Source organism: Tachypleus tridentatus, chromosome 13 (assembly GCF_004210375.1).
Source record: "Tachypleus tridentatus isolate NWPU-2018 chromosome 13, ASM421037v1, whole genome shotgun sequence".
NCBI lineage: Eukaryota > Metazoa > Arthropoda > Merostomata > Xiphosura > Limulidae > Tachypleus > Tachypleus tridentatus.
Window position 1 is genome coordinate 56,505,024 of NC_134837.1, and position 18,513 is coordinate 56,523,536.

The 18,513-nt window shown below is 33.7% G+C and overlaps 2 long non-coding RNA genes across 3 annotated transcripts in view; one reads left to right on the forward strand and one right to left on the reverse strand.

Moving 5' to 3' along the window:
• Positions 1-8,085, forward strand: part of LOC143238548 (uncharacterized) — a 22,543-nt gene extending 14,458 nt beyond the window's left edge. For both annotated transcript variants that reach the window (XR_013020635.1, XR_013020634.1), the window contains exon 3: positions 7,946-8,085. This is a non-coding gene — a long non-coding RNA (uncharacterized LOC143238548). The remainder of the gene's footprint in view (positions 1-7,945) is intronic.
• Positions 7,627-17,975, reverse strand: LOC143238547 (uncharacterized). The gene is made up of 2 exons (XR_013020633.1): positions 16,029-17,975; positions 7,627-8,072 (listed from the first exon to the last, which is right to left on the reverse strand). It is a non-coding gene; the product is annotated as an uncharacterized LOC143238547 (long non-coding RNA).
• Between the last annotated feature and the right edge of the window lie 538 nt (positions 17,976-18,513).

Here is an 18,513-nt window from a genome sequence, read left to right on the forward strand (position 1 = left end):
GCCTATGCTGACAGTAGATTGGTGTCCAGTCATTGACCTTCCTTGCCTATATCAATGCCTAGGTTCACAAGTTATTCATTCCTCATTTGGCCTTTGTGGTGCACAAGGACAAATACAGCAGTTTTGGGTTTTTACCATTGGACTCACATAGGCTTCATGAGTTCTCCTGTATTGTGTGAGGTTTTTTTTTCTCATTCTCTTCTTTCCATCATACAGTGTACATGCTATTCCATAGACAACTAGTTACTAGCACCATTTCATCAATTCTTAGTCCATCATATCTTGATTCTACTTTAAGAGACAACCTAGACAGGCTTTTCTTTCAAGACTGCAACATCTATTCTTGCTCTAATTCAGTATGTCATAGGTCTGGATATTTATTATTTTTTATGCCATCTCTCAGTTGGGCTCAAATGTTTCCCATCTTGCTGAACAATATAGAATAGGACACCATGTTCTTACTCATCTTTTCTTCTCCCATTGCATGGGTGGTTCTTTTTCTTCTGGGAATGTTGGCATCATTCAAATACTTCACACCTTTGTGACAAGAACACAAAGGATACTTTTATTGATCTTTGCATGGTAAAAAGGAACATACACATCTATATACTGCTATCCCCAGTTTCCTTAGTTAGGATTGTTCTTCGATCATGAGAGAGTGTTTAATTAAGACATTATTACACTTTGGGTTTCTTTACTGCAGCTTCATGCAGAGGTTCTGTTTCTTTATGAATGCCTTGCTTCAGGGATAGGGTGCTTATGCCAACAGTTAGGAATTTCATGGTCTGTACATGGAAGATGAGGGTTCCCTACACAATGTTTTCATCCTTTATTCTTTTCTTTGAGTAAGGCCTCATTGTCTGGGCTTTTTAAAGGCTAATTTATCAGGATTCACTCTGACTATTTTGTGGTGGTGCCTCATGTTTCTTGTCCTGTAGATATGTGGTCTAGGGTTCTCCATGTTTGAACTCTGGACATCCTTTCTCAGTACTAGTCCAATTTATCACCATTCTAGCTTCCCATGCGCCACTGGTGATGCCTGTAGTAGCAGGTTCATTGTATCAGTACAAACAGTTCTCCAACCATAATAATGGTTCTATGGAATTGTTTCTTATTGGATCATCCAAATACTGGCAATTTGTTCTTCAACAACTCATCTTTGAGTTTTGGCAATAATGGCTTTCCATATGGACAGGATAGGAGTACCACTCTATAAACTTTATCTCCACTTTATATGCTACTCAAGGTAAGAAATATAATTTGTTTCAATCCATTTTCAAATCCTGTTGATAGCTTGAGATTGGTTCTTATACCCAGGTTTCTGCTTTTGCAACCCCTTGTGATGTGTTCAACTCTTTCACTTCTTATTAGGCTTTCTGTGGAGGCAACTATGATCTTATATGGTCCACCTTGTTACCCAGAAACTTGGACAAAAGTGTTTAAATGTGTATAGTTAGCTAACTTTGTACTACAAACAACAGAATATTTTTCTTGCACTTGGTGAAGCAGTATTTTTGCTATTCATCTTCCTTTTTACAATTTTAAAAAGTTTTCATTTCTGCATTTGTATTCATTTTATAACATGTCCTGCAGTTTCTTTCAACAAACTTTCACCAACTCTATCAGCAGTATTGTACTGGGAGGAAGTTGAACCCTTTTTCAATCAGTGGAGTAAACCATGATTAATTTTTTGACATGGCCTTTTGACAGAGATTTCTGCAACTTCCACAATCACCATTGTTTGTAGTGACTTTATCAACTACCATTCAGTTATTACAACTACATATTTTTTGAGTCTCCAGTACTCTACAGATTCCCCACATCACTTTGGGTAATTGGCCTTAAATAACCATTCCAGTTACTTACCAGGTCAATTAAGATTATGTGTTCTTTCATTACACCTGTTTGTGATCTAATTTTTTTGAGCCACGTTTCCCTTTTACGTGCACCCTCCAATGGCACAGCAGTATGTCTGTAAACTCAAACCACTAGAATCCAGGTTTCAATACTTGTGATGGGCAGAACATAGATTGCCCATTGTGTAGCTTTGTACTTAATTCCAAATGAAAAACAAACCCTTTTACCTGCAAGTTTATTTCTTTTGGCTACTAACCTCCAGACATTTCTAGTTCATGTGATTTGCACTGTTTGTCCACAGACCACTTTCACATTATCTCTATAAAATCAGACCAGTTCTTTTTACTCAACACTTTGTCAGGTGGGAAATAGGTTTAATCCTTTCCTCCAATTCATCTGCTCACTCTTTCTCTCTATGTCCAATCAGATTTCAATCTTGGTCATATTCAGTGAGGACTTTGAAGATTTTGTTGGAGATACAAATCAACTCTTTTTTATTCTGGACTCTTTTTGAATGCAAAGTATATTCTGTGAGTTACATCGAATCAGATTTCTTTTTTCTGTGTCTGTAGCATCCCTATTGATTTGTCTGCTGGAGGTCATTGTACAAACTGGTATGTGAATCTCCCCCAATATCTTTATCTCACATTATTTACCTGATCAGGCAATTTGTTCATCTTAGAGTTTTGCCTACCCTCTGAAACTATTTTAACTGTTTCTGCTATATTATCAAGAGGGTTAAGTATATTTATTTCTATCTTTTAGGGTTCCTCACCACGTTTTAACTGGATCCCACTTTGTGACATGTATGTTGCAACAAGCTCTGTAGAAATGAGGTGTTCTATAAAACTTCCTAAAAACTCCTCAGGTGGTATTACAATGCTATGTTTGACTGCTTCTCATGGACTATCATGAGTAAAGCTACAGGAGATTCTGTTCATTCCTGTCAATAATCAGAATACATAAGTCATGATTGGTTTGCTTTTAAACATATATGGAACTAGGATCACCTATTGCACTATTTTCAAAGTACTATTCTTCATGACTCCCCAACATGCATTATCCCCAGATTCTACTAGTGGAGTTAGGAAGTCATTACCATAACCAGTTTCTTGTCACTGGTATGGTGAATAGAGGTTTCTCCTCCTCCAGAGTGATAGAGTGAATTCCTTCACTCACAGAGAAGAGGGCAAGGTTATGGGCCCTCATACCCAGGTTCCTGGAGGTTTTTCAACAGATGTTGGGGCCTCATATAGCCAGATGGTCAGGGCACTTGACTCTCAATCTGTAGATAACGGGTTCACATCTCTATCCCAACAAACATGCTCACTCTTTCTGCCATGGGGACATTTCAGTGTGATGGTAAATCACACTAGTAAATGAGCAGCCCAATAGTTGGCAGTGAGTGGTTATGACTAGCTGATACCCTCTTGTCTTTCACTGCTAAATTAGGGATGACTAGTGCAGAAAAAACTGTAGTGTAGCTTTGTGCAAAATTCAAACAAACAAATCCCAGCTGTCAGAAAGAGCAACACCAACCTACTTGTAATAACAGTTCAATTTTGATGCTTGGCTGTCCAGTTGAGATGTGCTTGGCCTTTCTTCCTAATCAATATCAGTTCACTACATTGCTCATGGAAGGGATCCACTACTTCATAATTCCAAATACAAAATGATCCCATCTTTGGTCCTTGGTTGAGCACAGTTGTTCCACATCCTCCCCATAATTTTGGAAGCAAGTTAAATGCTCCATGTTCATTTGGTTATGGAGTGAAGATGAATGTTCATAGTTCCAGAAAATTACTTCTGTCCCTTTGGTTGAGCATGATGTATATAATCCCATCATTTCCAAGTCTAGATTGTTGATTTTCAGGCTTCTTCAGGTGAGGAAAAGGTTTGTATCCTTTTATTTTGCTTTCTTGTTGTAATTCCAGTGGCTCAGGATGCATCACTCCATGGGTACAGGTTGGGATTCAGTAACTAGTATATATGTATGTATGTGTATATATATGTAGTGTTGTGGTTCAATTGCTTTAGCCACCAATGTGGAATATGAGGACCAATACCCCTTAATTCCAACCTCAGCTATTTAGTTGGGGCTGGCCTATAGTAATGACTACTCATATACAATTTCACCTTTGACACAGGAAATAAGTTCAGGGTGAAGAGCATGTGTTCTCAGGTACCAATCTTATCTTGTTACATACATGATCTATGCAGATGCTTTCTGTATGGATAATGCCCCTCCAACTTCACAAAAGTGGGATTTTGGCTATAACTGTCAGTGTAATTAAATATGATTTTGAAGTTAAAATTGCCTAAATTGAAAATGTATTTCTAATAGTATTTACCTCTGGTGACACTTTCTCTCCCTTCTTTCCCACTGAGAGCTTGTGTCAAAGAGCGAGATAGTGTCAGTCTCAAAAATGTGATAACATTATCTGAATGAGGTGCTTATATACAGTATCAGGATAGAGGGTGCATTGATGTAGGTAGAGAATGTCATGAAACAAATATTGGCAAGGGAAACTGAGTGGAGTATAAAAGATTGGAGCAAGAAAGATAAAATCAGATCAGTTCTTAGATGGGCAAAGAAGAAATGCTAGTAGTCAAGAAATAAGTATAAGGAGGTAGGTATTATTGAAAAATGTTTTCAGTTGGAAAAAATGTTAAATTCTGACAATACATTTATGTTTGTTTTTGACCATTTTGTAAATTATTTGCAAGTCAAAGGTGATTTATGAATTTGAATTTTACTATGGCTGATGAGGAAGTTTCCATTAATATGATTGATGGTAATGTCTCTAGTTTCCAGTGCAGTAGGTTGACAATGTTTGCTGGGTAGGTTCAAGATTCAATCCACAGGGAGTTGGACATATTGATTTGTCTTTCTTTTCATTCTCCTTTTCTCCACGAACATGCTAATGAGAAAGTTTTTCATCAGGGTGAAGACAATTTTGACTGTTTTTCTGGTCCCAGATTTTTTGGGTAGTCATGTAATGCTTACAGTCAAGAGAGTTTGCCAATCATGCTTTTCCTACAACTTATTAGGTATGTCAGATTTTACATGTTTTGCCTTTAACCTTTAACTCTTCTTGTTTGTTGGGTGATGATCCTCGTTTTAATTATTATTTTTTCCTCCCTCACCTGACATTCTTTTTCATACTCAATGCTTTGCTGATCAACTGCAGTTGGGTGTGGATGTGTCCTGTCCTCCTTGACTATTTGACCAGTATTCCTTTGGTTACCAATGTGCCTCGAATCTCTATTTGTATTTAAAATGTTTGGAATTCTCCTTCCTTGTGGGGCTTGAATCCTGATGCTTTGATTCATTTTAATCAGCTCCAGTTTTCTAGGTGAATTGTAGTATTGCTGTCTTGAGGATAAAAATGGAGCATTAGAAACAATACACAAGAGTTCCAAAGTTTCATGGACTGTCATAAAACTTTAACTCTCCCATCTGTACAGAATAGAATGTGTCATGATTTATTTGACTCCATGACACTCCCAATGATCAATAGTCCAATCCTGGTGGTATTCAAAGAACCATGAGCACATTTTTCAATTATAAGCTAAGACTAATGATTTGTAAATTGAACAATTGTTAATAAAATAAATTTCTTACACTGTCTTTTCTATTGTTTTTGTTCAAATGGATGGTCCAGAGCCATTTCTGATTTTATCTGTCAATTGCTCTACTGTTCAATGCCTGTTAGCCTACATAACTCTTTCTAACTACTAATTATTGTTGTATTGAGTAAATTTTTTCCTTCCATACAAAATTTCCTCTACTTCTAGGTTTTTAAACATTTTTGGCATGCCACATACTTGTAGAATTGATACCTTTCTAATCAGTTTCATTATTTTTTACTGTTGAAGCTCTAGCTTATAAATGACAATAAAGCCTTTTTCAATGTCACTAAAGTCCTTAACCTTACCCCTCTGATAAACACTGAACCACATAAAAATCTGTTTACTTTATTTATGCAGGTACAATAACCACAAGGAGCACATTTCTTTGTCTGTTTACACATTAAATAGTGGGGAAACCCAAGAAATGAATAGAGTTTCTAATTTTCTGTGTATACATGTATATACACACACACACACACACATAGAGTAGCTGTTGATGAGGGAGTTTGTGTTACTTTTTTTAAAATTAAAACTCAAATTTTTATCATAGTACAATAAGTTTCCACAATTTCACTAAGAATTATCACTATTGTAAATACATGTTTTTCATATTCAGTGACATTTTTGAATGTTTTGAATACATAGATACAAAATGTGCATATAAAAATTGGCCATAGAAAATATTTTAATTCTAGACTTGAGATTTGTATTACTCTTTCAGTAATAATTGGTAGAACCTGATAGTAAAGTATTCCTCTGAATGGGGAACAGACACTTGTGAGTAACTATGAAGAATACAAAACCACTGTTTTAGTTTTGAATACAGTGATTATATTTAACATAGCAAGTAAGGTGCCCCATTCATCAGTGATAAATAAATGTAGATATTAATAGTTCTGTCAGTTTGATATGCAAAGTTGAAAAAGGAAGCAAATTCAATGTCAGCATTGAAAGATTTACTAATATTGCTAAATATTTTTCATAACAGAGATAAGTATAGAGAAGGACATTAAGAACCAAATCAAAGCTAATGGAATTAGAATCCAGCTACCTCAAGATCAGAATTAAATCCTTAGGGAATCTTTGAACAAAATAAAATCTATTTATCAACTCAGCAAGAATTAGGAACATCTATGTTTAAAAATGTACTTTTTATTGTCTGAATTATATGTTTATTATTATTATTATGCCTCTCGATTCCATGAAGGAACATAGGGCTGCAATCGCTTGCGGATTCATTAACAGGCTGGTTTTTTAAGTGAGCAGATTGTTAGCCTACTGCACAACCCCCAACCAGGAGGAGAAACCTGAGCCGTCCCTAATTTTGCAGTGTAAGACTAGAGGGAAGGCAGCTAGTCATTACCACCCACCGCCAACTCTTGTACCAACGAATAGTGGGATTGACCTTCACATTATAACACCCCCATGGCTGAAAGGGCGAGCATGTTTAGCGCGACTGAGATGCGAGCCCGCCACCCTCGGATTATGCCATGCCGGGCGAATTATATGTTACCAGATAGTATTAGATTCGAGAAGTATTTGTAAAGCCAAACTTTATTATGACTTATTATATTGTGTAATATAAGAAAAAGTAAGTAAATATTACTTTAACTAGTTATTGTAGCTAGTGACTGATAGTAAGGACAAATTTTTTGATTTGCAACAAACAGTTTTTAAGAAAGAAGTCTATAACCTCATTTAAAATGTGAAGCACAGCAAAACAAAATTTTTTGGAGTCAAAATTATAAAGGTAATTTTTTGCTAAGTAATAAAAGTTGAATGATCACATTTAATGTGGCATTGCTTTATACTTACTTATTTGAAACATTGGTAAATAACTGTACATGCCTTTTTTTTTTGCTAAATCTATTCAGTATTTACATTATAATACACAATCATAGAAATGGAAGAGTGGTGGGAATTATTAATAAGAACCTGATAATCTTTATTATGGCAAAGCTATCTTAAAGATTGGAAAGGGCAGTAGTTGATAAAATGAAAAATCTTTGTCTAGCAACTTATATATGTATAATTGTACATGCTCATGCCACTTTAAGCATTAGTTGTGTGAAGTAAAAATTTATTTTGGAGTCATTTTATGTTTGTATTTGGCATAGATTAACAGCATAACTGAGATAGAAATTTAAACAACATTTTATTAATTGTCAGATACATGTCCATAATTTCTGCACAAAGATAGAACTGATGTAATAAGTTATTTACCATAGTTTGTACTGATCCTGAACTGGTGGTGTTATTTAACACACGATTTTCTTAAAATTTAATAGTGTTTTTTTCCTATACTTTGGTGTTTTCAGAATTGAAACATAAAACATCCATTATTGTAGAGAAAATACTGAAAGTGTTTTTGTATGTTCTGTTAGGAGCTGCAATGATTAAATTAGTATTTTGAAAGAATTGGATCTTTTCTTTGTGATCCACTTTGTATTAATAGTGTGGTCCAGTCAGAAGACCAAGAATACTACTGCCTTGAATCCTCAAGATGTGAAATGTCATTCAGGGCTATTCTGCCAAAAGTTAATCCCTGAGAATCTGCAAGATGTTTTATCCTCTTCTGGATACTGAAACATGACAAGAAATAGATTATATTTACAAAAGTGTTTAACTGTGTATAATTAGCTAACTTTGCACTACAAACAATAGAATATTTTTCTTGTGCTTGGTGAAGCAGTTTTTTCACTATTCATTTCCCTTTTTACAGTTTAAAAAGTTTTCAGTTATGCATTTGTATTCATTTTATGACATTACATTAATTACTTGCAGCCATATATACTTTTAGATCATGAGGAATTAAAAATGTGACACTTACTAACTCAAGTTATTGTTCACAGAAAATAGGTCCTATCCAGCTGTGGCTAAATCCTAATATTGAAACACTTGACACTTTTGACAGACCAACTAACAAATCTCAACTTCAAAGTCCTAGCAGAACATTTGCAGTTTCTGTCGACAGACTTTTACCAACTCTAAACTTCAACCTGTTTGATTCCAGTCAGGAAGTTCCTTCTCAGTATGACAAAACTAGTTAAATTCCACATTCTGGTCAGATTAGCTTGATGATAGTTTGTTTACAAGTGGCCTAATTTTCAAATTTAGCATCAGGCTCATAACAAAAAGTTTCAGCATCAATTGCATAATGGACAATTCAAACCTGCAAGTTATCATTCCAGAAAAATTCTTACTTGCTAAGACTACATCCTCCCAATTAAGTACGAATAAATATGGCTCAATCTACTTTTTAGCTTCCATATATTCTCCTAAAGCCTTGATTGACAATGCCCCAGAGAAGGGTTATGTCAGAGAAACCTTTTGTGCCACAAATAACATATGGTTTTACTGTCTCTTCAGGGCAAAAAAGGCTACAAACAAAAACTATTAATTCCACCACTTTTGAAAGTAAACAACTACAAAAAATTAGAAAAAAAAGCATATAGTACATACGTATCTTGTGTCTAAATGCTTAATATATAAATACTACATGTTTGTATTTTATATAAATGTTTGAGGATAGCCTTAAATTTTTTACAAGTTTATTTTCAGTTTTATTTGGAGTTTCATTTTGTATTACAACATAGATATTTACTCTGTTAGTCATAACATCTTTAAATAATTCTGCTTGATACAAACTGGAAACTAAAATGTGTATTAAGCTAGTGTTAATATAATTATATTTCACATGAATACAGGTTATTGTCAATATACACGATTTATGTTGTATGTCACAAAAGTATTTTTTCAAATATTTCCTTTATCTCATAATTAGCTGAAGCAGGATTGTCTTGTTGGACATTTACCTTATGTATTACTGTTTTCTACAAACCAAAAGTATGAATAAAATTTTTCACAAAACGTTTTCTCTGACTACTTTTACTACAGATCTTACTCTCTTTTTTTCCCATTGTACCCTGGGAGGTCAGAGTAACTGTATGAACTTACATAGGTAAAATCCAGTGCTAAAAAATCCACAATAGTCAGAACACAAATATCATATTTAGTATTAAATTAAAACAAATGCACTTACTAAAATAATCATCTATTTCACTCATCTATAAATACTTTAAAATATGCATTTATTCATATATATTTAGGTCAGTTTATTTTTTGTTCTGTATATGGTATGATACTTTCATGAACTGAATGTCAGTTAAAACTTGCACCTGCCTAATTGCTGGAAATTTGTATCATTTTGGATCTGTATCAGATTCCTCTGAGCAGATATTGAGCCTACCTTAAGGGATAATGTACATGCATGTACAATTTACAATGAATAAGGATTTTTCTTTTGCATTAATATCATTTGGAATAGTCTGTGATGTATGCAATATTTGATTCTGATATATCTGAATTTCAGCTGTAAGTCAGAATTTCTGTTGTCTTTTCTGTATGCAGACTTGGGTAGAAAAGCTTTTTCTTAAAGGTGAACTTTCAACAAATTTAATAATTGGCTTAGAAACTGTACATTGGTTACGTATAATTCCTGTGTGGTTGCCATATTTTTAAACACTTTAGGTTTTGAGTAAAAAATGAAACAAAATATGTGGGTTCTCGAACTCAAGTTCCTCTCGGTTGTTCGGCTGTTTCCGTGACGTTTTACAACTGTGACGTAATAGTTGCCAAACACGCTTCGTTACGTGCCAACCATTTTGTTCCTTTCAAGACTGTTTTTTGTCTTGATATTGCTACTTTATGTTTGTTCTATGATAACATGGTTTACTGCATTGCTTATGGTTGTAAAAACGGTTCGGCTTCAGGCAAAAGCTTCTTTTCGTTTCCGTGCAAGGAGAAGGAACCGGCAAGGTGGTGACAGTGGGTGCAGATGGTCAATAAGAAGAACTGGACTCCTTCACACCGTGCAAAGCTTTGTCAAGATAACTTTGAATGCTCATGTTTTTTGTCGGATCCCACTGTTTTGGATTCCGTGGGTTTCAAGCCAGGCAGGTTAAGACTGAAAAAACCATCAGCAGTAAACAGGATCGTCCCCACCATCTTTCCTCATGTAGAGCTGGGGACTGATCTCAGCCTGCAGCATACAGGTTCCACCCCTCTGAGGCCATCCCTTGCCATCACGAAAAGAACAAACTTAAATGTATGTGTGCAGTATAAAGCAATAAACAATAACTAGTATAATATAATAATTTAAAAAGTACAAGCTTTTGAAGAATGTAACGAGACATACACATTTCACATTCATGAGCGTGTTTTGCATTTGTGGCATCTGAAAGTCAGTGAAACCTTGATTTTATAGTCTAGATAGTGGACAAATCTTTTCCAAATAGAGTATATTCCAAGTTTAAAAGCTGGTAGATCATTCTATAGATGTTTTTGTATCATTTTTACATATGGAAAAGTTTGAAGAATACCATTTTCAAATGTAACATTTCAAGATAAATTGAAATAAGACTATGTCTTGAACATGTTAAAGTAATCAAGTACATGCTATGTATTTTTTTAAAAAAATTGTAGACTTGTAAACAATCAAATATAAACTCCATAATATATTTCCATTACTCATCATGATAAAATTAATCTTAACACAGTATTTTGACAATGTCATATTAAATGTAAATCTCATAAACCTCATAAAGCATGTTGTTTTAATATATAATCTTAGTTCTTTAGTATCACTCACAATTCTATTACTCTCACTCGTGAAATTGTCCTCATCACTAGAACTTGTCAGATCTGTGTCAAAAGTAACTGTTCTAGGTTCGTTCAGAGTAGGTTCGAATTGATATGGCGCTACTCGACACTGTTCAGAACACAAAGTCAAAACAGACTCCGCCTCTGTTTTTCCATATGCACTGACCACATTTATTTACATTCAACGTGCTGGCATTGGCAGTTTGTTTGGCAACTATTACGTCACAATACTTTTCCTAGCGGCAAACATAAAAACTAAAATGTTTGGATTGCCAATCGGAAAAGGCTCTTTCTGCACCAAGTTCTATGTTTCATTTATTAGCACATATGCTAATAAAATAAATTAATCAGTATGAGTAGTTCTTTTGACTGCAAAGTTTTCTTTTTTCTGTAAAATCCATCCTTTATAAAGATAAGGATTTTAAATTATAATGTGTGATGACAGAAAAGAGCAAAACCTTAGTTGAGTATTTATAAAAATTATGTGACTAATTGACTAACAATATAGATTTTGTTCTAAAAATTGTTTAGAATGTATACCAAAGATACAGAAAACTCAGATTGGAGCCAGCACTAACAAAAGAATTTTCATTTGTGAAATTACCAAAAGTATTCTACTTCCAATAAATTATTTATTGGCACTTATGGTTTATTGTCTTCAAATATACAAGCAGTTATTCACTCTAAGTTAAAAATCACTCAATGCAGCTGGCAGAAAAATCAAAGAATCACAAACTTTATTTTTTACAATAAAGACAGACATTTCAAAATTAAAAAAAAATCAACATTTCATTGTTAATTAAATAAAACAAACATTTTTTCTCTAAATAAGTAATATCCTGTATTTAATTGTTTCATAAAATGAATTGCATTAAATATGTACAAATACTCATTTTCAGTATACATTTTTATGCATGTATACCTTGACTACTGTCTTAGCATTAAGTTCAACAGTTTATCTTCAACCTGTTGATGAGAAGGGGGAAACTTAAATGTGGTCTAAAACCTATATTTTATTCAAACTAATTAAATTTGATTAATAAAATCATATCTAGTTTATTTGACATTCACATCATAAATAAAACTAGTTTCTTTATCTTTGCTAAGATTTTGTGGATTAAGAATACAGTAAATAAAGTCTAACCTCATAGTTAAATTGATCAAACTAGACCAACCCATGAAAAGTCTTTGTAAATTTCTTTTGTGAAAACATTTGGAGGGTTACTGAGTGCCATTTTGAAACCATGTATTGCCCTCTGAAGTGGAAAAATATGTATTTTTATTGAATAGAAATGAAACTCACAGGTTCCAGCATCTGTGACTGAAACCTTTATTTTCAAAAATTAACATTATTTACATCCAGTCAAATTCTAAGTTTGCATATCATGTGTTATAGGCTGGGCACAGTCTGGTGATTAGCATGTCAGATTGTAGCTCGAAATGTCCAAGGTATGAAATATGAAGTCAATGAACATATTCAGCACTTTCAATTGTGGATGCATTATTACAAATACAGCCAATCCCAGTATTCAGTACAAAAAGCTCCACGAACCTCTTGTGGCAGCATATTCTGCTGTCTAACTGCCTTCCATTTAGTTGGCAGTTAAAAAATTTAAGACGAATATTTTGGTATCTTAGGGACTTCTTTATTTAGTTTTTATTTGTGTGTGCAAGTGATATACCTTGTTTATCTCATGCATTGTGTTCAGTCTTTTTAATTCATTTGTTCTCACAACTCAGTTATTCAGAAATTTAGCATTATTTAGAAGCAAATATACTGATTGTTTCTCCTATAATTTAATGCACCTACCCATTTCTTTTAAATAAGTTCAGTGTTACCTGAATATACCAAAAAATGGACAGAAAGAAAAAAATGTTAGTACCACAATCACAGGTCATTATTTATTGCAGAATTTGCTACATGTGCTGAAGTGGTTACAGCCCTGTTTTTTCACTGTTGTATTTAATGTTTTAGAAAGCTTCACAGTTGAATAAAATGTGGTTTTCCACAACAAGAAATAGTTGTGACCAAAAGGGAAACTTGGTTACTGAGGGAAGATAGAGTTGTTGGGTCTAAGAGAAGTTCTCTCCTGAATGTCTGACTTTTTGCCAGTGCTGCAAAGATCTATAACTTATATCTTGCTACAGCCATTGGCTGAGAAAGAAGAGATGCTGATTTCTGCTTAATCCAGAATGCCTGTTCAGACTTTCACATGAGATTCAACCTCAGTGTGAGGAAAATATGAACCACTGAAGATCATTGCAATAGGGGCACCTGGCAAGTCTGAGACTGAGTGGGACAGTCTTTATAGGATTCCCAGATTTACACCACCCAAGACAAGCTAAGAGAGACTGGAGGTATGATGTCCATCAGTAGGAGCTATCTTATCAGCAGGTAAGATTAAAAGCACTAAATAGCTAAGTGAATGGACCATTGTGTCACCACATCAGATTTTCTTAGATACATACACTGCTGTGGCTATGAAGTCAAGAACTTCTTGGTTAAATGATGGCTGGGAAAATATGAAGAAGAGGTACCAGATGGTAATAATCACAGTTTCTCATGTGAGAAGTAAAGCAGATCACTCTGTTAACACTTAAAGGTACAGTGAAAAAGGACTTGCACCATTTTCTGAAGCATTTCATACATGTAACTTCTCAGAATGGCTGGACTCCACAATAGGCTTTATAAATTCTGGTTCTGACTTTAGTTAGTCTAGCTCTAGACTCCACTGAGCACTTGAATGTGGAACAAATGTGAAATAGTCATTATTGATTTGCACCAGAGCTTCAATGTGGTGTAATATAGAGCAATCCATCAGGCTAAAATTAAAGCTTAGCAAAGGGGTACAATGGCAAGCTTGACCACTTATGCAGATAATTTGTGCTGTTTGCACAATAAGGCTTATCCTGACTTGCTTTAGCAGATCATTAAGATATTCTTGTTGACACATTTGTGAATTAGCTACTGAGTGAAACAATATTGTATCATAATATTTAATATTATATGATAAATATTATTTCCTTTACTGAAGTAGTTTCTGTAATGCTTTGTTACAAAGTAATAAGTTCAAACTGGTTGTGAGAGAGGAAGAAAGTTGTACACTTTGTGAAAGCTATTATCTTGAACACTGCCTGAGGACTGAGACCATTTCTGCTATAGTAGTTAAATGCCACATTTAACATTTGAAGATCTCTGGGAAAATAAAATACCAATGTGGGTGCTCCTTCCTATGCAGGAAGGCAAAGTGTGACTAGCTCAGGCTGAAGAATGTAGCATAGATGCACATAACCTATGATGCTCGATTGAGCAGTTATGAGAGCAGGAAGGAGTGCAATATTAACATTGTTATTAACGTCTAAGCACTGGTTTATAACCATGTTACCAATTATTGGTTCCCAGAGGTTTCAAACACAAAATCTCCAGATTTTACATAATGAAAAGACTTGGGATAGAAAGGTATTACATGCACTGGTGGTTCTTTGGGGTGCATTTGAGTCCATATAATCAGCACCTGTGTGTTCACTGTGTGGTGCATGTGTCATCCAGAGACAAGTCTGAGCTAAACAGGATATACTACAGGTAATAATTGTTGGATTTTACCTGCAAAGAAAATACCTGGAGATTACTGATATATTTCCAGAGATAAGTGAGGTCACCTGTATATACTCATAGTCTTTGACTACTTCATATATGAAGTGAGCTGAGACTTATCCACTGTCAGTAGGTACAGACAGTCTGTGCCTGATGCACTAACATAGCATTGGATAACCTGGCTCAGAGCACCTAAAGAGTTCCATGCCAATCAGTGTGTTAATTTTAATATCCATTTGTTTACTGAGTTGTTTAAAATGTTGCAAGTGCTAAAGTCATGCATTTTGCCTTATCAATCCATATCTGATAGTTTAGGGTAATAGATCATGCAAGTTGTCAATTGTATGCTTGCTAGGTTTGTTTACTCCAACAAAACCAAGTTGATCAGAAGGCAAGAACTGTGAGTAATTATCTGGCTGTTCTAGATGAAGAAGAATCATGTTTAGAAGTGAGACATGGGTCCTGTTAAAAGGAAGTGGCTATCCTGGCTTTCCATATTATAAAGTAATTTACATCATACAATTCATGTATTTCATTGTGTGACTTCCACTAGGTGACCATGAAGCTAGGAGAATTGGTACCAGTGATCATAATGCCTAGTTCATTATCAGCTTGTACAATGGAATTGATGTGTAAATGTTTGAAAAATCAAGAAAAGGTGATGTGACCATTCCTTTCTGGGCTATATAGAATATTGTAAAATGTAGCATATACTTTACACTGTATGATTAGACATTAATACTTGATTATCTGAAGTTAGAATGGTGTAATAATTACAAGATTAATGAGAGTGAAAGGTCTTTGTAACTTTCACTTTCCAAGCTATTGAGTAATTTCATTATAAAGAAATATATATAGAATATATTATGAGAACTGGTTAATTAACATAGAATGGAAATGATTGGGTTCAGTAGATGTAATGCATAGTGCATCATCTCTCAGGAAAGACTTGGTCCATGATTGCTATAATTTTTTGTTCTATTACTTTTAAATTACTAAGTGTATGTTCACAAAATGTGGCAGATTATTATTAAACATTACAAGACTTTCAAAACATCAGATATTTTGATTAAGCCTTAAGGTTTGTTAAGCAATGTTTTCTTGTGCCTTTTTCTTTTTGCATGTTGTCTATCTGACATGCAAAATAATTTTTATTTTATGATTAAAAATACCTTTATGCATCAGAAAATTCTCAAATTTCAAAAGCAAAATCTTTATAAGGTACACAGTTTTATTTAACGCTTCTTAAGAAAAACCTTTTTAGTTTGTTATTTTTACTTACAAATCTCTGTATGGGTTCAATCGATTTGACCGACCTCATAACCACTGTATAGAACTAGGAAGTCAATATAAATTATGCCTTTTTTGTAATCGAACGACTACAGATTATAAAACTAAAACATAAATGTTCAAACTAAATAGCTTAAATCTCATTACATTATACATTTATATAGATTTATTATTTTTATTATATAAATCTTTCTACTGTACCTGGCTAACAATACAGAAGTTACAATAATGCGGCGTATGTTACCGTAACCAACATTATAAAACTGATCTTTAGAGTTTATAAAATGATCTGTTTTGGCTGGGTTTCAGTGAACTGGTATTTGGTATAATACAGTCAAATTTCAATTATTATAAATTCTATACGTCCATAGACTTTTACTATTTACAAACAACTTCTTGAACTTATTTTTTTGAAACACAGAACAATAAATAAGGAAGTAAAACACAGAGTTATCTCTTTACTTATGGCCTTTCTACTGGTTGCTACTTATCTTGCTAATCCTCAAGAAATTTCGCATATGGAGGATGTGAAACGAAATCATTTTTTAGGTTTTATAAATATATATGATTAACGAAAAATCATATTTTAATTCTTCAATACCATAAAATTATTTATCTAGTTTAATAACTAAGCTGTATTTGTATCCAAAAAACGGTTTAAAGATTCAACTTACTACCTCTGAACTTTGACTCGAAAGAAAAAGTGAGCACCGTTATATTTGAAAATTTCGAACAATTCACTTTTGTTATATTCTTCTAGTTTTTGGAGGAGGGTGATTCAAGTAAATCTTAATAATCATACATGATCAAATCTTGTTGGCACTGTTAACCATAAATTGAATTAAGATTTAAATTTTAATTTAGAATGAATTTTGTCCTTGATTAAGATCTTCAACATGAGCCCTAGATTGTTATGTTACGTATTATAATCTATCTCGGAAGGTCGTAATTTACTATGTTACATACATTAGGTATTGAGATTTTAAATAGCCGGAAATTTTAAATTGAATTTAGAAGTTAATTGAATGACGATATGTACTAAATTTATGATATTTGCCACTAAGATTGATAAACATAATATTCTTTCTTAACATAAATACATTTTAATACACATACAACAATACAATTTATATGCAAAAAAATTACTAACTCACGAACAATATTCAGGCTTCTATCTCGCCTGAAAGCGTTTAAACATAAGTCTTATCTCTCAGGCTTAACATTATCAATTAATGACAATTATCATATGACAAAGGTGTTTTCCAAAAGCTGAAATAGGTTTCAAAGGAGTAAAGGGAGTTTTCTGGTTAGGTTTCCCAAATAATTCATAGAATTGACAAATTTTACAAAACTGAGAAATATCTTTCCAAATTATTTTGTCAAAGGAAATGTCTCATAATTTTGTCACATGTCTTGTTGACTCCTGAATGACATCCCATAAGAAGTTTCAATATTTCCGAATGATATGTTTTTGGAATAAACATTTGATAAACTGCAACCCGTCCTCTGAAGCTAGTACATTAGAAGGGCTCCATTTTTCCATGAGCACATCATTTTTGAAAAGTAACTATTCGAAACTTTCTCTAGTTAATTTTTGAGAATGTACAGTTAAATTGTAAAGATTGCTGTGAATATTTTTTGTTCAACGATCAATTTACTTTTCGCAAAAGAAATTTCATCTGTTAAACCAGATCTCTCACGTTCATCATTGGCACTCACCGAGAAATTGTCAGTAGGACAATTATTCACAAGATCCCTGTCAGATACAAAAATGTCTGAGACATATCTATAATATAGTCCTCTAAACAATTGTCTGTAATTTGTTTGTGGTTAAATTTCTTCGCCTCAGCTCGAGTCACAGCACGTGTGAATTTCCCTCAACAACATCATTCTTATTCTTAGATGAAACAGCGATCAGCTTTCTAACCATCTTGGGTTTGGCAACAACTCTTCCCCAGCCAAATTATTTCCAAACAATAATAACACATCCTTAATTGGCAGAATAGGTCTTACTCCAACCACAATTGATCCCGAAACTACTAGATATGATGTTAAATAAAGGTTATAGAGAGGAACATTAATAAACCCATCCACAATACCTTGAGCAATAACAGACTCACCAGTGACAGAATTTGAATCTAAGGGCAATATATCTTTTAACAACAATGATTAAGTTGCCAATGTGTCACATAGAATATGTACGAATACGGGATTAGCAGTGTTATTTCTGAAAGACGCAGAACCAACAGAGAAAAAATGTCTAAATTCCTCCCTAACTACATCAGTAGCCAAATAAATAACATGGGTGGTCTGATGAAACTACATCCATATGCAGACACGAAAACACTGAGTATTGGCTCCTTTTTTCCTTTCTCAATTTCGAGCAGTCATATATATCACGACAAGTTTTTTTTTAACAAAAATGGTAGTTTGTTTGTTTGTTTTGAAATTTCGCACAAAGCTACTCGAGGGCTATC